The following is a 23,068-nucleotide window of genomic DNA, read 5'->3' on the forward strand; positions in this document are numbered from 1 at the left end:
GAGTAAACTGCTCTGTTTTCAAATGAGAATAAAAGCAAGCTGGGCTACCAGAGGAGTCAGTTTGCTCAGGTTCATGGAAGAGCTCAGTAGAAAGCAGACTTCCATTTTGGAAGAGCTTTTCAGTTTTCTTCAGGACTCTGCCTACTTCAGCAGGCAGCGTGGCACCACAAGACAAGCTCTCCTCTCACAAAATATTTGGTGTCGAGGAGCAGACGTTGACCTTTGTGGGGTTTTCCTTCAGATTATCTGTAGTCTGCTCCCATGGACTGAATGTGCACTATCAATATGCTTCCTTGCCTAGCTTCACCCAGGAGGAATCCAGTCTGGGCTCCAGGACCATTCCGCAGCATGGCCTGAGCTCTGCTGGTGCGGACAGCTGGGAGGTTATCTTCCATGTCACACCTCTCATCTAAACTGAGCTGAGCCAGACAAAGGTGTATTTTGGTTACCATGAAGAGTAAGGTGGAGATCTTTAGAAGAGTTTCTGCAAAACAAAAATATCTACAAGTGGATTGAGAAAAAGTCTGTAACACCTGAAAGGAGAGAGTTTGTCTCTGGGTAGTAACTAGCGAATCAGGGAGGAATGGAGAAACTCATGTTAAACTCAACAATTTGTGAGCCTGGATTTCATTTCCCTTCTCCTAGCTAAATTAACTTAGAAAGGCTTTGATTACTTTTTACTTACAGCTTTGATCACTTTTTCTTCCACAAAGTTAGAAATATATGTCACTGAAATTGTATATTCCACTTTCCCAGTTTAAAATACTGTTCCATTATGAAATGTGAATCTCTTATTCTATAAATTAGAACTAAAATAGAAAATCATTGAATTTTGATTATTCATGATAAAATCTTCTAAATCCTCTTGAGATGTTACTTTTATAAACTTCTAAAAAGATTCTGAACAGACTGAGGCTGTAATCTTTTTGACAAGTCATGATTTTTTTACAAGACAGAAAATTTTACCTACCCAGATCTGCCTGATTCTTTGGGTGACTATCAGTGCACAGGCAAGCTCTGTGGACTATAAACCACGAGAGGTAAAACCATGACTGTAGCTTGCTCTGCCATTGCTGTTTTGATAATACACTGAACACACTTACTTTCACACACCACTTGAACATGAGCTTGGTTTGCGAATGTACCTAAAGCAAAATGTGTGCGGTTACCAACTCAACACTTCTATGCAGCCCGCTCTGTGTGTTTTACAGTGCTACATTTCTAATCTCTTCTTTGAAATTATGAAAATCCTACTTCGGTCCTTTTTATAGTAACCTTGAAACTACATCAAAGTCACGATAATCTGTCAGGAATCTCTCATTTAAATCTTTGTAAATTTTCCAGAACATCATTGTCAAAAATAGTTAATTTGCACTACCTTCGTGATGTTGAATCATAGTTAACACTTTTCTTCATCCCACTTTCTACAGGGAAAGGCAACCAAATAAAAAAATAATAAAGAAACGGATTTAGTAGGTGAAAGGGAAGGAATGAGTTCTCGGTGCAGGTTGCTTTACCTGTAGCCAGACTCGGAGCGGCGTCAGGTGGGATGTACACCGCGAGACAGACAAAAACCTCCTGCAGAGCAGCCCGGCTGCTCGAGAGGCCGTGCTGAGCCACAAACCTCCTGCCTCCCGCACAGCCGAGTGCTCGAGCTACACTCGGGCAGTGTTTCACCCTGTAGAGACGGAAGAGGGAATTCTCCACAGGTCTGTCGCAACAAAAATTAAAGACACCAATTTTTGGCTAACAGTTCGCTGATTCTGCTTGCAGGTCTATTTGACACCCCAGACCGACAAAGCCGGGTGCCCGGTGAACACCATGATGCCCTCGGTGCTTGGTGGGCTGCAGCTGGCAGAGGTCTGCCTGGCTGCTCTGGCTCCGAGCTGCATCTGCCGGCACTCACTGCCTCCCCTCAGGAGGACCCCGGCGGAAGCTCCAGTCTTCCTTAAAGACAGCTGTGCAATCAGCACCTGTCATCTGACGTATGCACAGAAATGCAAACACAAACAAGGTTTGTTTTCACAAATGAAAATCTATCCTGAGTGGCACTTTCACTAGTTTTGGCACTTAGGATTTATGCCAAGAAAGAAAAAGGGAACAGACGTTAGAGAATAAAAGTATAGCTTTCTAAGTCAAATGCAGTTAAAGCCAACCTTAGTTATAGCACTACAGAAAGAAAATACAGTATAAAGGCGCAAAATGAAGGCCATTGACACGGTATTTTATCAAAAATCCATGCACAGTATTTACAGTACTTGTATTCATTATATTACAGAATTCTAATTAAAAAGTAACATTAATTGTGTGTTGTAAAAAGCCAATTGTTCAATAGTTAGTTGCAATCGCATACTGAGTGTCCTTGCTTCTTAAAGCTCTGCAGAAAAACCATGACAGATCTCTTTAGATGAGACTTTTTTCTTTTCTGACTGTCCTCAGCTCTGCTTTCTTCAGAACTCGCCCTAGAGAACACCTTTAGAGCCATACCTCCTTCTTCAAGTTGAACATACCCCATCACTGCAATGAGCTTGTCCTCAACTTGCTCCATTTGACGGCAGTCTGCCAAGGTCATCTGCAAACTACTTCATTTTGACAGCTACACCAGGGCACTCAAAACCTTTTCCAAGAAAGCTGGTCGCATTTCCAGAACCACACCTGGTTGTCTAAAAGGTACTACCCTCTGCCTTCACCTCTGCAAATATCCTTTGTCCAACATACTTGCAACAAACTACCACCGTAAGTCGTACTGAGATACTATTCTTAAAACACAAATTGCAAAAGATAGTAAAATAATACTGATGCAAGGCCTGACCAATCTCAGATTAATTTCTTCCTGAACCACCTGGCAGACAGAAATTAATTTTTATGTCTAGATAGATAAGTTAATAGTCATTGCCCAGTACCTACAGAGCAGGTCAGTAGGTCATTACTTTGTTTTAGAAGAGCCAAGGTGAATGTCAGGGTTCCTCACTGCTGAGCTACTCCACTCTCCCAGGGTCAGCTGTGTTAACTGACATTTCCTCCAAGCAAGACCATTTCAGTCAACTCCCCTATACTGTTCATTTTATATTCCTTTTTTTTTTAGCAAAAAGTGAGAAAATATCAGAAAGAATCAATGCAATATTGAACAATGTTGAGGAAAAAATACACTACTGAGAAAAAATTCGTAGTGAAGCCACAATAACAGGACTGCTCAATCTGTTTTTAAGTTCCTACACTGAGTACCTAAGAACAGATGCAGGCAATTGCAAGCTTCATAATCCTTTTTGAACTGCCTTTAAATGAAGCAGCCTCAGTTTGAAGTGGTATGATTTTATGCCTGAGACAGTAAACACTGCAAAGTCCTCTAACACCTAAACTAGAGTAACATGTACCCCCCTGGTGCATAATGCATTGAGCCAAAAGCACCTGCATATTCTAGATGTTATAACTTCCTTTTGCTCCTAGTCATTTTCCTGTAAAATATCACAAAGCATACAGAATACAGAGATTGCGTCAGCCTCTACAGATATTAAAGTAGCTGTCTTTCATTTTTAGACATACACATACTCTGCCTGTCCAGTAGCATTACTGTAAAACTGGGAGAAATAAAAATGCTGTTTTTTATCGAGAAGGGGGTTTGATCTTCCATTTTGAAAATGTTGTATGTTATCCCTTTTCCAGTCTTCTGGAATATGACCAAATTTTTGAACCTACGGATGACTTTGTGAAGCCAACAGTGAATGAAATCCATTCTTCTGACCTCAAATAATTCTGTAGAGATACAGTCCAAATATGATACTTGTCAGGTGTTTGACTGTCTGTCACATTAGTTCATGTTACTGCCCTCTTCTCTGTAGGATCATTAGTATAACCAGGCATACCTGTAAAACCACAGAAGCAGCTGTTTCTTAATTCAGAAAGATATTCTTCCGGCTATGTTATATATCAGCATCTTGAAAGTGTTCTTCATTGTCATGATTACCTGGAAGATGTAAAGGAAATGGACGTCCATTTAGAACTTTATGAGATATTAGAAACTGGATGAGACATTCAGATAGTTAAAAAGTGACCATACTGTCTCATGACAAAATTTGAAAGCCACTGTCTAAAAAACTTCATGTCTTCCATTCAATACAAATAATGCAAGTCAAACTTTCTTTTTATAGGTTTGATGGAAAATGGTGTCTCATCTTAATTTTCTTTACTACTTGAGTCATTGTTAAGGAGAGCAAGATGGGTAACAAAGACAGGAGAATATGAATAAACATCTGGAAGAATACATACACACCCTGAGAAAAGGTGAGCACAACTGTCCAGTACATCATGCACATTATGATGTGCATATTCACTGTTTTGATATGTCTAGTCTTAAAAAAGTACAAATAGTATCCCAGTATTATGGAAAGAAGGAAACTTGGATGCAATGTTACTGGGCATATTTGATGGCATTGGGGACACAGCGCAAAGTCTGAAAGAGACTGTCTTATTGTCTGTATCAACATGGTAAGAACGGACAGCAATGTGACACTGAGAAAAGTTATGATGAAAAAAGTAGGTTTGGAGACAAAAAATAAGCATTTTACAAGTAGCAGGAGAGCTGCAAATGAGGATGCCCCTATCTCTGAGCTGCTGAAGAAGAGGCTGAATTAGTATTTGCAAATGGAAAGTTCCTAAATTCTTGATTAAATTAGTAATGAGTTTATCTACAGTCTTTCACTTGAGAATATTATTATTTATCCTGACATCCTCTTTTGGACATAATCTTTCATTTTGAAGACTTTTACAGAATTGTCTCAGGAACGAACAAAATTTTAGCAACAGGTTTGGCTATATAAGGGGCTAATGTTCAACACCATTTTCTTTTTCATTGGACAAGCATTAGCATTGTTGATTTAACTCAAGCTTTTTATTAAAACAATTCATGTCAGACTTTTGAGAAGCTTTGTGCTTCATACAGTAAACATGGGACTTAGAAAGGAATTATGCTTTCTCTAAACATAATCACCACATCAGGAGTTTACTTTGAATCTGTTTCTGAGCGGCAAACGGCTGCGGGGTCCCAGAGAACCCATCAGAAAGCTCACCGAAGGATGTGTCACACCACACTTCATCTGCAGATTTGCCCGAAGAACAGCATGAATCATCCAAAACAGCATTACTAGAGGTGCCTGCTGTCCTCCTGCCACATGTGCACGCTCCTGCTGTGTGGAAGGAAGACAGAGAAGGGCAATGTTAAGAGTAATGAAATGGTAGCAGCAGCAGAGGACATCAAACCAGCTTTGAAAGATTAACCCTGGGCTTGTTGTGGTCCCTGGAAAATCAGACTAACTGCAAGTGTCAAGGTTTAGCTCCAGAAATACAATTAGCAGTGAAAATAGGACTTTCAACAAATGGCATTATGATGGATTAAGGAGAGATTACGGCTTTGTATCTAACAGCTTTCAAGAAAATAACTTTACAAAAAATAAAAAAGCTAGGAAATTAACTTGTTTTCCACTGGAAGTAGATTTGTTTGCCTTCACTGCCATCTGCCAACTGTCGCCTATTTATAAGCAAGTAAACTAAAACAATAATACAAATCACATTACTCAGGAAAAACTTCATTGCAAAACTTGTCATTCAGGTCTGCTTACGAAACAGCCTGGTGGTCGAAGAGCTGTCAGCCCTTGTTACTCTACATTGGGCTTGATAAACCTCCACTTTGCAATTTTATTCGGTTGTCTTTTCAGCTTTCTAAAGGACAGAGTAGTGACCACAGGATCACACACATTGGTAGGGAGTTACTCACTACAGACGTGAATGCTGAAATAGAAGCTGTTTCAGGCAGCTGGAGCTAGACACTGAAACTACAAGCAACAAAAAAAGGTTGCTGTATTCTGCAATAGCTTGCCCTGCAGGCTTCTGTGGGTTTTAAGAAAGCAGCTCTTCCTGTTAATGTCTGTTCTGTATTCACGTAGTACCCTCTTTCTAAAAGCTACGATTGGGGAAAAAGAAGTAACACACTGGATGACTTCTGTCTGGTTCTTCTGTCCACCAGCCCTGTTTCTCCCATTCATCCCTTTGAAAACTATCTGAAATCATGATCTCAGTAATCTTGGTGAATAATTCTTGGTCTATGCATTATTCATTAGTTGACCCTTTAGACTACCGGTCATCTGCAATTCAGACCCTGAGCTGGCTGGGGCTGTGCATTTAAACCGCAGCCCTGCTGGTGTTCCTGGCTTTGCAGCCCTCCTTCCCTTCAAAAGAACGCCTGCAAAAAGCTGAGCTGTGACGCGGAGTGTGTGCGTGTGTGAGCTGAACACAACTGCAGAAGGACAGGCCAGCAAGTTTCAGTTTTTCCCATCCCTCTTCTCTGACATCTTATCCAGTCAGCGTTATTGAAATAAAGTCATGATAAAACTTTCTGTTTGTGCTGTGCATTCTAGTATCCAGGAGAAGAATTAAAGTCATTTTAAAATTATTAAAATCATATTTAGGATAAAAATCCTATTTTAGATTCAGAATCTACCTTCAAAAGAGTCTGTAAAGGTTTTAATAAGGGTAACCAAACCTTTTCTTTTCTCAGTAGGCCACCAAAACGTACTGCTTAAGATTATTAATTTTCTCACAATATGATTCTCAAATGTTGGATAAGGAAGAATTTATATTCCAGACAGTGCATTCATTTTAATCATGTTTACCTTCCCAGTCTTTCTAAATCAGACTTGATTGCATTTAATAAGGGTTTTAAATGTGTCTTAATAATGTTTGGAATTAATACTGGTGTGTGAGTATCTGAGGATGGCAGATCCTCAGGAGACCCTCTGAAATCTTGTTGAGATAAATAATCCAAAGCAACGACCTGTGATAAATACTTTGCATCTTTCCTATCGATTTTCTATGCTGACAGTTTTTTTTTAATGTGTCCACATAGTAGAATAGCCCTGGCAGTGGCAGGTAGGAAAGGCAATCAGTAAATTAAAACTCCCCAGTAATTTTTTATTTTTTTCTGATACCACTCACATGTGTTTTTCCTGCTAACACCATCTGTGAAAGTATGCCTCAATGCATGAAGCATCCAGTAAGTGCATGTCTCAGAGAGTTTGACTGCAAAAAGCACTCACGTTATTTGTTTTCCTCATATTCCATTAGGACATGAAGATATTCGGGACGGGCTTGTATGAGCAAGAGTCCCACTGGGACACCAGGGCTCAAAACTAGCAAGGTTTTCTGATGGGAACCACAGGAAAACGGTTCAAGGGCAGCGGTATGTCGTAAACTCTAATTGCGTTATGTCATTGCTCTGGTATGCAAACTGCTTGGGCTTAATTATGAGTAGGTAGGTGCATCAGGGCTAAAGTAACATAATTCTGTCCAAAAAGCATATAATGGAAACAAAATATAATCAGCATGAACCACTGTGTCGAACAGGAGTCTTGGGATGCAAGGCCATCCTCTCCAAATACCTGTATCACTAATACCGTATTAGGTTGAAATTGCCTAGATAACAATGTTGGAATTTGGCTACAGACGTAACAGAATTAGGACCAACGAGAAAGAAGTAATTAGGGATGGGTTGTTTATTTGGGAGAAGCTGGGTCAGAGAGAGGTACAAGGGTTGCAAAAAAGTGGATTCAGGAAAATAAAAAAATGGAGACTAATGTATCGGGTCAGGTGGAGAACAAAGAACGGGGGTATCTTACCATGGCAGGAGTGTGGATGGGTGGTTAGGCTGACCTTTGGACTCAAATTCCCAGGATATGGGGTGGAGGATACCCCCTTGGACAACCTGCTGGACTCTCCTCTGTCAGGTCTGTGTCTGAAGGCCTTGCTGTGGGAAGGTGGAGTAAGAAAGGAGAAATTTTTAGTAGACGTAGACTTGAACCTTACTACTAAGTGTGGGAGAAAAGGCAACAGAATTGCAACTTAGTAGCACTTATTTGTTTTCTTTGTAGTAATACAACCATGTGTCAATACTGATAAGCAATAGAATTGTAACTCAGTGTTACTTGTAGTGATGTATTTGTGTAGTAATATTACCAACAGCAGTGGTGTGTTTATTAACCATTAAGGTATAATTAGTTTTTTTGCTTACTCAATAAAAACACTGTACCTATCCCTAGACTAAATCACTCTAGGCTCCTTTTACAGTCAACTGGGGAAAGAGAAGTGTATGATTCAGCCACCACTACAAGTGTCTAAACTAGGTCAGATGAACTGAGCTCCGAAAGTACCTGTTTCTGTTGAGTGCTGAGGGATGTCTGGGTAAGTAGCTAACAGGTAAGCATCTGAAGTTATGTTAGAGGAATTGCACACTGAAACTGCATGGGCTGATAGAGACCAATTAACTGCAAAAACACAAGGAAGTCCAAGAAATGTTATAACTTTATAATGAAGGTATTTATTTTTAAGCTTAAATGTTTGTACCACGTAGAGTTATCTGGACTACATTGCTTCTGATGCTGTGCTACCCAGTAATCTGTAACCACTACTTACACAAGTAACTTGCATGATCATTGTATGCAAAGAAGTTTGCATTTACAAAGTGCATGGCCATAACTTGAGGCTGCCTAAGTTAGTTACAGGAACAGCTTCATGTAGCACCTAAAACATTAAAATCATTAGAGTACAAATCATGGGAGCAAATATCATTTCTGGCTATACCTGAGGTATAATCTTCTGTGCTCTATAAATGGAACTTGTTTGTTTATATAAACATATATACCCATACATTACATATACAGGGTATGTATCACACGTTAGTCCTAGCTTGCTGAGGAGCAAAGGCAAGCTAGGCCAGTCAGCAACCGTCTGGCACGCAAGCCTTCAGGCTCAGCAGTCCGCACCGGCGCGGCCTGAAAAGCAGCCCACGTGCAGCTGCACGCACCCCCCACCCCCAGCCTGCTGGAAAACGTTGCCCCAGTCGGGATCGTGCCAGGGTTTCCATGTTAAGAGGTGTCCCCAGCCTTACCTAGCTATTTGTCCGTGTTATTATATCCACAGGTAACTTATCACTATATTCTGAAGTGCCTTTACGCAGGAGTAAGCTGCTTTGTTTGCATTCACAGATGTATCTCAGAATTTTTGCCATATGAAAACTTTTGAAGTTTGAACGTCTGTTGTGGGGCAGGAGTGGATTAAAACAAACCCTGCTGATTCATTTCAGATTTCTTATTAAGCTTTCATCTGATGAATGTAATTAAAATATATAACAATTCTACTGTGAAACAAAATGAACTAACTTAGGAACATCCAGCAGCTTTTGAGCAATGACAGTTCAGTAATACAGATCAATGTGGTGCTTTACTGGTGAACTTACTGGTTAAGTGTCAAAACACAAAGCATTTGCAGGACGAGCAACACTTCATCCATACATTTATCCTTTCCCAGGTGTTTTTCAGGCCACCTATGCATACAAACCCCTCACTTCGCACTTAAGGCGAGCTGGCGGGAGGTGGAATTGTGCAATGTTTCTTGGGATCCAGGTTATTTCTGCAGGGAGCAATATCCCCTGAGGGAGTAACAGCACCCGTGCTACCCCCTGCCCCCAGCGCAGTGCCTCTGTGAGGGCTCAGTAACGATGCCTAGCCAGGAAACACTGTGCTGAAAACTGAACTATCACCCTTTGATATCATAGGTATTTTAGGAATAAATTAGTGTTATTGATCACTGTTAACCATCTACTTCTGTAACCCTTTAAGAAATAAAAGGATATTTGTATCTTTGATGTTAGGTGCGCAGGCAAACCACTGCAGAGAGATGAAATGATGTCAGTAAACTTAGGACGACTGAGAAACTCTTAACAGCAGCAGTCCCAGATCACACCACCATTTAACTACAGGTGACCATTAGTTCTTTTAATTTTCTGTTTCTCACAGATCTTGCTTAACTCTTATTACCTTCTTCTGATCTTCTGTGCAGAAAAGCTTGTGCCAAGTTATTTATAGCTAGTTTCTGGTAAATATGAATCCTGTAATTCTTCCCATTGCCCGGAGAGAAAGAGGTAATTTGTCCTATCCTCTACAGCGGTCAGACCTGGGAACATGTAAGCGTTGGAAAGTAGAAACTTCTATGCAAAACTGATGGATAAATCAGCGCTTCTGATTGCAGGAACCCAGCCCAATTTACACAATCTTCATTTTGGCAAAGCCGAACAGATCACTGTTTATTTTCACACAAGCTGGAGATGCTAGATTGAATGAAAATCCAGGGATTTAAATGGAAATTTTTTATAATCTTTGGATGTGTACAGATAACTGAATAGCCAATACATTAACAACATATCCTTTAGTCTGAATCCCTGTTTCTTTCCATTTTAAAGTTTAAGTCACTAAAAGTAATTGAGAAAAACTCTCACTTTATTCACTTCATGACATTCTGTCATCGTATTATTAATATAGGTAAGAGATGGCTGAATAGAAAAAAAATATTTTAAAAATGCCTAGATAACTGAAATTTTAAGAAATTCAAATTGCCTATTAGGTTTTAATGAGAATTTAGAATCATAAAATCACAGAATAATTTAGTTTGGAAGGGTCCTCTGAAGGTCCAACCCTCCCCCAGAGCAGGGCCAGCCAAGATCAGGCTGCTCAGGGCCTTGTCCAGTTTCATTATGAATTATTAACTGCTCCCAAACCAAAAAGAAACAATGTGCTGGATATTATTTTTTCTGTCTCCAACACAAACAAAACCCCATGCCTTCAGTTAGCCACTCAATGAGCAGCAACAAAGCCATCTGTGGATTCAGTTGTACAGCTACCTATTATTAGTCATACATTAATTACTTATAGTGGCTTATAAATAACTGAAAGGCTGTAAATATCTAAAATGTAATTACCAAAAAAATGCAGCAGGCTTCAGTAAAGAAAAAGGTTTGTGCTTATAATTGACATTATTACCAATCAGAGAACAGGCCTAACTGTTCCCACGTGTCTTTCAGCTCACAGTGGTGGATCTTTGCTGCAGTGGAAGGCCACGGATATTCCTAGGTCTTTAGTGGATTGCTCAAATGAGCATATGCTCCTTGGTGTGCAAATGTTCCCCAGCTCCTACCTCTGTATCGACAGTGGCTTACTGAGAATGTGTTAGAAGCCATAAAGTAATTCTTAAATATGTAACAAAATGTTTACTAGAAAGCTTGTATTTGCTTTTAATTTCTGCAGGTGAGCAGAGCCTATAAAGCACATCTGATGCATTCTTTAATCCTGTACTTTTACAACACCTCAACATTTTATCTCCCTTCACAAGGCAAGTGTAGTCCCATAGAAGCAGGAATGACCTCTGCTTCTTTGGAGGCTTCCTTTTATGAGCACTTCCTGCCATGACCTTAACAAGTGTCTCATTACACAGCTATTTTGGCCCTGTTTACCACTATCCGATGTGTCGGCAGGCCCATCAGTGTACAGGGTTTAGCTGAAAGGTCACATCAGCTGGGAATATCCAATCTTCCTGACATGTCTGTCTCACGTGGTGTGGCCACTGGTGTGAGGTTAGGAAATGCTATTCTCTCCTGAGACAGATGATAGTCTGGTTTTGTTTTTCGTTCTTTCACAAGATTCTGCCAAATGCTTGTTTAGCATTTTCTCAAGAGTATCTGTGCAAAGTACAAAACGCTGAACACACGGCTCTCCAAGCCTGCCAAAATAGGAGACGCTTGGCTTACTTAGTCACACTGTCAGCACTCTGAAACTCACTTAACCTAAAGGTAATAAAAGCAAATTTTTTGGATACAGTTATGATTACATACTTGATATTTCCATCAGACTACTGAAAGGAAAAGTTTTTTTTTTAATCTTTGTGACAATCATTACTGAAAAGACATCATTTAACCAATCCCAGAGCCTTGAAAGAGAGAAACTTACTTATAATACTAGTAATTTCCAAGACTTATTTTTCAGTATGTTTTTATACAAAACATGCCATCTGCTCTTATTGCCAAGGTGGGACAAAATCAGGCAATTAGAATTTTTTTTAATACATGGGGCTGATTTTTCTGTTGCATTACCCTACTTCTAGGCTCCTCGCACGTGCCTCACTGCGATGACACTGCTGTAAACGTGAAATGTTGTGGTGAAGCATGTCTTTGTTCGTACGGTGCGTGCTCTGGCAGTGCTACTGCTGGTCCCAGGTGTGTTCATGACCTGGTGCCACTGCAGAACAAAGTCCCTGCCGTGAGAACCCAAGCAGGAGAGCAGGAACCTCTTGCCAAAACAGCAGCTACGTTGCTGTGCTGTACAGGACCTTAAGCAGTATGTAGTTTTAGAAGAGAGATTAGAAACAGAAAGAAACCTGATGTAAAATAGAAGTGGGGGAATTTTTTGGAGCTCATTTAGCTGACACTGTTGATATGGCAACTGGATGTTCTCCAAAAGCTGAAAATCTGCCACAGCAGGCAACAGATATCCCTACATCTCGGAGACACAGAGGGAGGGAACAGATAAGTAGTCTTTTGCTCCTGAAAAAACGCCTTATCAAGTGTTTGGTCCTGCCTCTCGCAGCCCTGCTCAGGCCAGCCTGGGAGGAGAGCGGATGCCTACGACACCACTGCTGCGATGCCCAAAGCATCCTCCCCCAGCTCCCCCGCACCGCTCCCAGCCTGTTCCCTTCCTCGGGCGTATGCTGTTAACCAGGCCACGCAGAGGCTCAGTTAAGTTGCACAGTTTTAATAATAAAAGAGGAATAACTGGTGAGGCTCGTCCAGAGCAGTCAGCAGCGTGCTCCACACCGTGCTCCCTGTGGGATGGTGGCACTGGTGGCACAGCCTGACCCCAGGCCTCTGGGCACCCCAGCAGCGTTCACAGACACCCAGATGGGTCATCGCCAGAGCTTAATTCTTGCCATATCAGCGTATTTTGGATCAGGTTAGTCCTCTTCCCACCTGAGACTATTAAATGTTTTTTCTTTCTTTAATTAGATGACTGTCTCCTCTCAATCTTTTCAAAGGAAAAAAAAAAATCTGCTATTCATGCTCATAATGTAAATATTGCCAAGTACAACTGTGCAATATTAGCTTGTATTTGTTATATTGTTAGCCAATTTCAATCCACAAATAGAATAATCTATCATTTTTTCACAGACATATTAATTTGCAATTTATTAAAATGTGTAGGAAGATAATCTTAACAGTAACATTTAGGAATAAAAAATAGCAGGTGTTAAAAAAAATCTAGGCTTGTGTCTGTAGAACACAAGTTTTGGAAACTCAGTATTTGTTCTACAGAAAATCCCCTAATTTAAAATATATTTTTCATATTCATAATTAAAAATTGTATTTTTAAAAGTTCCATTAAATTCATAAATGAACTGATAGATATGTTTGCAGACCAAAACACTTAATTTTGACTAATCGAAAGCATCATACTGATAAAACAGAATTTTGATACCATTTTTAGATTTTGGCTGTTTTAACTCCATACAGTTTTCATAAATTTAAAATTAGATGGTACATCATTCTCTTCTCATAGAAAGTACTATTTTTCACATATTTTTCCCTGAACAGTTTTGCCTATATTGACATATTCTCAGCACATGCTGTTTTGATGAAACGGCATTTTCTGAAAGGTTAAGTAAGATTCTATTGGAAAATTTTCAGCCAGCACTTCTGATGAATCAAGAATGGTGATGTGAAGTATTCTCAGACAGGCCAGAAAGAACTTTCTAACAGCTTTTCATCTTCTGGGAGGCAGATTTCTGTGTAGTTTCTCCCCCCCCCCCCCCCAGTCTTTATGGCTTTTTCTGGATGCACCCTAGAGCCGCTGAATTTGAAATAGTTTGTAACAGACTCAGAGCACAACATTCCTCCATCTTCCTTGGATGTTATTTTAAAAGTTTAAATAATATTTTCCTACTACTGCACATATAAGTCCCTGTGTTTCTCATTTCTATGTACATATTAGGGTATGAGCTTCTAAGTGGAAAACTTAACAGGAATACTACATTTCAAATTACTAACAGAGGTATTTGAAAAATCAAATGCTAGGTCTACCTTTTAAGTAGCTATCTCCATAAACAGCATTGTTTTCTGCTGTGTTGACTTCTCAGAATTTGGGGGGTTTAGGGGTGGAGGGGGGGGGAATGACAGACTTGTTCCAAATGGTGGCTACCTTCACTTTTGTAATGCCAAATGTTTCCTTCTGCTGTTGCTTGCAACTGGATTGAGCCCTATCATTATTTTTAGGTGAGCCCTCCTCATCACAGGAGAACACATAGATGCTAACACATTCTTGCTATTTCTGTGTCTAATGAAAGCTCTATTTTGGAAGCTGCTTATTGTTAGCCTTTGTTTTTCATCTTGCATATGATAATTATGGTCATAAAGAAACGAAGCTGGAGATGTGCTGGAGTCCCTGCACGGACTCTGGACCTGACCGTTACCTCAGCCTGCTGGGGACTGCGACGGGAACCTGTCACTGTCACCGCCTGCGCCATGGTCAGCCTCGCCTGTCGGCTCGTCCTCCCTCATGGAAAAGCCCTGCTTTTGCTGCTCCCTGACAAAAAAGTTCAACAATGCAATTCCATTAATGGTCATGAAGTGTGAGGTAGCACAGAGTCAAACCTAAAGTGACAGTTGGGAATAAAATAAAAATTCCTCGATCTTGTTCTTTGGCTGGATACCGAAAGATGATGGCAACATCCCAAAACAGAATTCCAACAAATACAGAAGACGGAGTTGAAGAATATGAAGCGCAGGCTGTCACGGGGTAAGCTCAATGACATCAAAAGTGTTGTAATACTCCTGTGACTATTGTCCTACTGGACTACTCACATGGCAACACATCCCAAGTTGCCCAGAACAAGTATGAAATTTTTGCTGGAATAAATGCATATGGGAGAAAGAAATAGGCAATACATATTTTTTAAAGCATTTTCTTAGTAAATTTAGCATCACTGGCTAACGACCTCTGAACGTCACTGCCTGCTTAGGCTCACACATCGCAGCACAGCAAGCTGTCAGGGGCCTGGGCTGCCGCCGTCCCTCGGAGAAGGCCTGGCCCTCTCAGAAGTCCTCCAGGAACTGAAGCTCTCGGTGGAGCGGATGTCCAACGACCTTTTGCAGGGGCAGACAGGTGACACAGCTTTCCGCCCATATGAAATGGCTGTGGCTCTCCACTGACATTCCCGGCCCTAAAAAGCAGCCCGTCCTCCCTAGGAGCTGATGTGTTGCACAGAACAGTTTTTCTGACAGTTGCCCCTAGGTGATTAGAAGTGTTATTAACTTCCCTGTGAGTCAGAAGTAGGCTATACATTTTTGATTTGTTTCATAACTCTTGATATGCAACTAAATACACATTACAAATACAGGAACTGGCTGAAAGCAGTACTGAGTTAACATCCTCACTGTTAAAAATCAACAGAGCTTCATCCACTCCAGACTCCATATTACTATGTATTTGGGGAGTCATATGGAAGTAGAGGAAAAAGCTTTTGACTTTTATGACTTTCAATAGCCACAAAACTTTTGTCTACTGTTTTCTTCAAATAGCTTTGTGTATACTGTTTGAAAGATCTTTTTTCATGAGCTGTTAGTACATTTTGAAGTATTTGTTGTTTTCATGTGAAATTACTCGTCCTTGCAGAAAGCCCATCTCCAAAATGGAAAACTTAGGAGAAACTAACAATTTTCGTTTCACAAATATCTGCATATAAAGAATGTCAGCTTCCAGAAAAGGTGAAATACCACTGAAAGAACAGCAGTTTTTAGAATGTAAAAGCTGGTAGAAATTCAACCTCCTTCCCAAGAATGATGATTTTGCCACAAGCTAATACTTGATATTTCAACTAAATTTCACCTTTCTCAACACAGTTCTCTGAAGAAAAATGTCCTTTCTCATCTGAAAAAAAAAAATTCATTTCATCAATGAAAAAAATCTTTTCAGTGTCATTTCTCTTGGTCCTCTAGCCTGACAGAAGTTTTCCTACACCTTTGCCAACAAGGGAAGCATTCTTTTTCAGTAAAAATGTGCCCAGGCAACTGTAAGTGGGGCTGGGGGGCAGGTGACACTCCTGCCGAGCAGCTGGCAGCCTTTCAGGGCGCAGTGACCCCGAGCACTGCCACCATCCTCGTAATGCACTAGTGGAGACTGATTGCTTTGTGGATTTGGATTCAAGCTTTAGTGCTGCTGCAGACTCCCCAGGCGACCTTCATTTGAACCTAATCGGTCTGTCAAAAGACATCATATTTCTCTCAACCAATTTTCCTGTTTCTACTGGCCCACTCTCTCATTAGGCTCAGTGGCCAGGGAACAAGCCCTCTCCTTGCTCCGGTCCCCCGGGCAGCACTGCAGCGGGGGCACGGAGAGGAGGCGTGCGGGGGCCGCGGCCACGGCACACTGCGTGCTGGAAGCGGGAGCAGAGCCTGCGTGGTGCTGAGCACCCCGGCTCGCACCATGGCAAACACTGCTAGCAGCAAAACACTGCAAAGAGACACCTGCACAAACAGCAACATCGCTGGGCTGCAGGAATTTCACTGTCATTCCACAGGCATAGAAGTTAAATGAAAATTCATAATAAAAAATAAACAATACTGCTACTGGCATGGCCATAATTTCCAGACCAGTTCTGTGATCTATGAAGCCTCTCTGCTAGGGATGCCTGCGGTTCATGAGCAGAGGCAGTTCAAGGCCTGAGGAAGGGCAGCCAACTGTGTATGAAGGAGTCCCAGTTTACTCCAGTAGAGATGGCTCTAAGGCTGTGCTGCTGGGCTATGGTAGCTGTTACACCTGCTGAAACCAGTTTGTCCCTTCCTTTATCACTACTTATCTTCTGATCATTCTCATTCATTTTACTTGGCGATAGATTGCAAAGGGGTGAGTCTACTGAAATACGAGGGAAAAGAGAGGTGACTGACTGTTCTTCAGGTAAAGATGAACACGCTTTTATTTACAGCACCCTGTGACACCAGGGACTGTTTGAAGTTTGCAAATCACAAGTTCCCCTTTCCTCCCCCAGAGTCTCAGTAACATTAAACGCTATTGAGCGTATGCTATCAAGCCCCCAAAGCACCTGGCGTGGGAAGACAAGAAATCTCTGGCTGAAGAGCCTTGGAGTGGAGGAAGCCTGGTTTTCTTCAAGAAAAGAGCTAGTCGAGTGCTGCAGAAACACTCTTCTTTGCATTCAGTGCAGACATCCCTCCTGCTTACAAGTGGTTAACAAGAACTGCAGCAAAGAATATTTATAGACTACAACTAAGCCTGCAACTATCAGGTAGGTGGACATGTAATGCTTCATTGTGCTACACAAGGCAATTTATTCTTACGTTAGAGGAGTTGAGCGATGGCAGGCCACGATGCCTCTGTTACTAAAGCCCTATATAGTTTTGCTTCACGGCTAAACGCAAGTTGCTCCTGGAAGAGAAATGGGTTTTTCTGTTGCTTTTTTCTACCCAAATTCTCTTCTGTAGGAGTAACTTCTGTTTTGGATTTAATGCATGTCTCTGGATTAATCTTCCCTACCGTGATGACAAAGCAATGAGTATGTGCATCAGGGTCAAACCAAACAGCAACAAAATCTCTGGCAGAAACCAGATACTTCACCATAAATACTTCTCCCATTAGGATAGGCTGAAAGAACAGACAGCAAGCACATAATGGACAGATATGTTGTGTTATGCAGCTGTAACAAGCTGCTTACATTCTATAATGATAAAGTAAAAATATAGATTAGGATAGTACAGAATTTTGTACGGTGAGTGACCTTGCTCTCTCCAAGAGTTTGGAGAAAAATTTTCTTTAGCAGAAGAAAACAGTTGAGAGTATTGAAATCAAACTTTTGAAAAATGAAAGAATAAAGACATTAGCCAAGACTTATTTGGCTATAATAAGAGATCTGTGGCAATATGAAAGAAGAAAGGAAACGGATTAATATTTTTCATACACGCTTTAAAGGACGGTTGTTGTTCTTGATGACAAATATTTTCAAATGAAAAAGTGATAGATATCATTTTTCAGTATTACTAAAGTGATATCCAGCAGATACAGAATGTAATAGTATTGCAATTATTCAGTTTTCTAACAATGCCCAGCACTGTAAACTATCACTCTACTGAAATGTAAAATTAAATGCTGCAAATAATGGGAGTTGCAGTCACTGCGGTTTATAACAAAGACAACTTTCATCATTCATTACTCTTTTCATTAATCCAAACCTATAGTCTTCAGTTTTATTTCTCACTGCTAATACAGAGTATTTATCTTTCTGGAGCACTAATCACACCACATAATGCAGTTGCCCTAGGAAATGTGACCTTATCTGTCCCTGTTACTTAAAAAGATAATTCACCATGTACACACTTAACATTCATCAGATATTTTTGGCACGCATGCAAAAGGAAAGATTATCAGTATTTTGCATTCTGTTACCACATTAGTACAAAGTGAACACAACAATCTTTGAAAACCAATGGAAAATAAAAGATGAACTTAAAGGCAGAAACATTACTCCAGCACTTGGGAAAAAGTCAGATCATGTTTGTCAGTAAGAAAATAGGGAGCTTTACTAATTTCTACCTACAGATATTGGTTATTCAGACTGTGCTGCTTATCCAACTCGTAAATCCAGAAACAGAGGGACAGCCTCATACACCGGCAATGAAAGCTATCACCAGCTTTGTTTTTCCCTGCTTTTTCAGGGTACTGCAAATGATATGCAGTTGTTGCCAGTTCAACACATGACTGACCAACCACGTGTCCACATAACAGCAAGCAGGCATTGCAGAGCCTGCGCTTTTTCCCATGTTTATTACAGCCGCAGAGACTAGGATATGCGCAGCACAAATCTTGTAACACACACACACACAATCCAAGTTACATGAAATATTCAAAGAACTTGAAGCCTACCTATTCCAACTTATGCTCACAAAAATGGCTTCGTATCCATTAAAATGCTGCCTTACAACAAAGCTGGTCAGCGAATATCCCAAGCAAGATGTACTATACTACAGAAATAATTTTGCCCCTCACCTCCTGCAAACAGTGCATGCACACCCCCACTGGTGCTTCTCCCAAACTCTTCCCCTGCCCTACCTCCAGCTCCTTCCCTGCCCCTGCTTCCTCATCAGCCATTGCCCCAAATCTCACTAAGCCAGACATTCCTGGGCTTTGCCTGCACTTTGCCATGCTACCCAGGCAGATGTGCAGATGGCCCCAGCCTGCAGGATGCTGCAAACGGAGCTGCTGTTTTGTCCCCCCGCCCCCAGTGTCCCCACTCCCCACTGCACTCAGCTGTCAGGGCCTGAGGCACCTCAAATGCACCTGAAAAGCACAGTATTCCCTCTGACCGGAAGAGGAAAACTCCACCGCAGAAGATATTTTGAGGTTGACTTTTGTCTTCATTTCACATTGACTAAAGTGCTTAAATAGCTTTGCATCCCCCTCTGCCTCCTTTCCAGGGATAAGCTATTCCATCCTAAGTGTCAGAAACCTTCCTCATGGAATATTCAAGCTCAGTTCTATTTCTTCTGGGTAGGTAAGTTTTCAGAAAAAAGTACCCCTCAGACTCCAGATTAGGCCAAGAACTTGGACATGATTTTTCAGGCCATCACTGTAGTAGGGCAACACAGCCTGCTGCACAGGAACATGCCACACGTGAATGACCAGGCCCGAGACATTCAAAGGTGAGTATCTCGAGTATTTGTGAATGCCAGTACCTCATGGTCCAGGTTTTGACACTGTCATAATGACCAAGTGTCAGAGTAGACCATGATCTGGAAAGCAAAGAAAAATAGAACAGAACTAGGGGCTTGATAGATCACTGACACTGTAGAACATTCTAGGACTACATTTTTAAAAGGTATCAATATGTTAAGCCTAGCACCCCCTGAGGTTAGTCAAATACAAGATGCTGGCTTCAGCACAGAGAACAAATTATATGCAAGCATTTGTGATTCCCAGGCAGAATACTGGTAATTGCTGGTTTCATTCAGCAACTATGAATACCAGTAAGGTTGACTAAATCATATTTATTATTACTTAACCTGAATTCAAGCAAACTGTATTCAGGACCATAGAGAATAAAGTTATTGTATTTCTTATACATTTGTGGGTAAGTTTTAGGATGTATATAAAACAAAGTGTCAATATCTGGACCTAATGGTCCTCCACTTTAAAGTAAGAGGAGCACACAGAGGTGGGAGATGCATGGCTGCTCAGTGCCCAATGACTGCATTACCATCAATAAGAAATGCATCTATTAGATCCAATTTCTGACTCAGTTCAATACTAAAGTGCATTAGGCCATCAGGTTCAGAGGATGTATGTAGCCATGATTTGTATGTTGAGTACAAACTGTAGCACAGCATATCTATCATACAGAATATTATCTTTAGGCAGTAGTCTTAGTTTTTTCCATTAAGCATCCTTCCTGTAAGAAGCTCATCTTCAATTGTCTATGCATCTAATGAATGGCTTCCTTTTGCATATTTTCTTTAAACTAGCTTCAGATTGCTGATGTGTACAATCAATATTGATGTCTTTTTTAGAAAGACTTGTCTTTAGACATTTCCTAGAAATACATGATGTTCCCCAACATCTATTATAAGCCATTTTATAAGTGAGCTGCAGAGTAACAAAGTAATTAAAAGGATATAGTCATAGTCATTACTATATGAAATTTTATTACTCAGTCATCACTTTACAACATCTGTAAAGGAACTGAAAGAAGTCTCTCATACACTAGACTGCCCTGTTTATCCATTGACAATCCCACAGGGATCTTCTCCATGCTGACAGTCATGTTCTGCACGTAGGAAGCTCTAACACATTTTATGATACCAGCAGAAGTTCCCAGGTGTGATATGGAGCACGCCAAGGACTGACCACAGGGAATAAAGCGTAGCTTGCTAACTTGTTACACTAACTCTATTTTAGGGGTAAAAGAATATGTGTCTTCAAGAACTGACAGAGAGCAGAATGCATGATAGAACTATTGGCAAGAGTGTATCAGCATTGCTTTCCACTAAACTGCTCAGGTACCTTAACTGAGACAGTTTTGGTTAAGGCTGAGTTTAGTTTTAGTTAAAGCTGGGTATGAATTTCTTCATGTAAACGCAGCTCATCTTCCCAAATTTTTTCATACAAATTACTTGCAAATTCTGAGAAAGCAATCTGTTAATTAGCAAGAAAACCAGGGATATCTGTGTATAATTTGTCTGCACATAATGTATGCTTAAGATTGACTCAAAACAAGAGTTATTTCTAAATAATCAAAACTTACCAAAAAGTAAACAAAATAAACATTTCAAAAAATCACATAAGAATTTCCTTAAAATTAAGAAAATAAAGTCCCAAAAGTTTTAGGGTGCTCTTTACAAGAAGTGATCATGCAAATACAGTAAAAACTTAAATGTTACTCTGAAAACGTGCTTGTAAAGAAGTTTTTATGCCCCTCCAGGTTTATTTCTGTTAATGTATGTACATGGTATACTTCTATAGTTTTAACTTTATTTGGTTTTCCTGTATTAAGATAGTCTGTTTTACCAAAAAGTGACCTTTTCCTCTAACTAAAGGATCAGCTACAATATAAAGAATGCTGAAGTTAAGAAAACACCTCTAATTAAGACAACTGGTTTGTTACTCCCAGTAAGTTATCTCCTGCTGGGAAGTGAGGAAAAGGTTCATTTTTTGCACTGGAACAACAGACAACTTTGAGGCAGTCATATTACAAAGTTACAGCAGGAAATGATAGAACTCAGAGCTAAATCAAGCTGCAATAACCGCATGAGCTCCTTTGTTCCTTGTCTAGTGAAGGAAAACAGATTCAAACCCTTGTTCCACCACAAAAGTCTTCACTAGAGCATCCTTACAACTACTTAGACAACCAAAAATCCTATCTAAGCAACAGAGCTTCCATTAAAATTAAGGGGGAATTAGTACCTAAATAGCATTAGCTACCTTAATACCACTGCGGATTTGGCTTTTAGTAGGTTTGTCCCTCAGTTTCCTATCTGGCAGCTAATGCAAAGTAAACCCAACGTACTCAGACTGCGTCTGCAATAAAATAGTTATTCCCAAGGTTCTCCTAAACTGTTTATCAGAATGCAATGTTGCTTAAAAGGGGGAAGGCAAGGGTTCAAGCACAAACGAGCTAACAGGACATGCAAACACACAGTCCATAACTTCCACAGCCAGTGGAGTCTGTCTGATGCCCAGCTGCAAGCAGCAAGGGAGCTGAGCTCTTGGAGGAGCTGCCAGGGAGCACTGTGGCATCTCTACAGCTGGAGGACCTAAGGACACCCAAAAAACATCTGTCTGACACAGCAGAGGTGCAGAAAATCTTTGAGACCAGGACCATGAGCAAGGCAGCTTTCTGTGATACTATGTCTGTGCCTACAGACTGTACACATCATTGAAGAGACCACTGCAGAAAAAAACAATATAGTTTTACTGCATAAAATTTTATCTGGAGAAACAAGACTGTTCCAAGTTTGTCTGCATCTAAATGTGATACCTGTTTTTGTTCCAAATAAAAGGATATAAAGTCATGTGACTAAGTAATACACCAGGATTTCCTAGAAAGTTTGTCTGCAGTAAGAGATAGAAGTATCAGTCAATACAAAAAACCCTCTTATTTCAATAATATCTTAGGAAATAAACTACATCAGTAACTTTCCTATGAACATAGGAATGATATAAACTATATTACTTGTTCAGAAAGCTAAAGGTAAATCTTCAACTTTCTACAATTATGAACAATTCTTAGATACTCTTTCACTGACCATGGCACCATAAATAGTGCTTGAGAAAGTAATATACCCAATACCATTTCTCAAAGGGATTACTACTAGTTTGCAATTTATAGTGCCTGATTTTCAACTACTGCTGTAGCATTAGCATAACCACAGTGCAGTCCATGGAGTTACTCTGGTTTTCACCAAGTAAAAGTAGGCCCCCAAATGTGCAAAGTTGAAAAAAATGTATCATTACATCCGTTTTGGATTCTAAACAAGTCAAGTCATTGTATTCACACGAAACTGGAACTTCAGACAAGAGCTTGCACATTAGAAGGCAGGTGGGATACGGGCACCGTGTGGAGACAACAGGAATGAAGCCCTTGAAGCTCTAACTAGGGACCTGCCTAGCCACCTGCTTGTCGGAGGCCAGAGTCTCGACTC

General features: G+C 40.5%; 1 long non-coding RNA gene across 1 annotated transcript; it reads right to left on the reverse strand.

Moving 5' to 3' along the window:
* Positions 1 to 3,452: 3,452 nt before the first annotated feature.
* On the reverse strand, positions 3,453 to 8,299 carry LOC135328629 (uncharacterized). Its single transcript, XR_010389588.1, has 4 exons — positions 8,199 to 8,299; positions 7,668 to 7,795; positions 5,067 to 5,183; positions 3,453 to 3,964 (listed from the first exon to the last, which is right to left on the reverse strand). It is a non-coding gene; the product is annotated as an uncharacterized LOC135328629 (long non-coding RNA).
* Positions 8,300 to 23,068: the final 14,769 nt, after the last annotated feature.

The sequence above is a fragment of the Dromaius novaehollandiae genome, chromosome 5 (genome assembly GCF_036370855.1).
Source record: "Dromaius novaehollandiae isolate bDroNov1 chromosome 5, bDroNov1.hap1, whole genome shotgun sequence".
Classification (NCBI taxonomy): Eukaryota; Metazoa; Chordata; class Aves; order Casuariiformes; family Dromaiidae; genus Dromaius; species Dromaius novaehollandiae.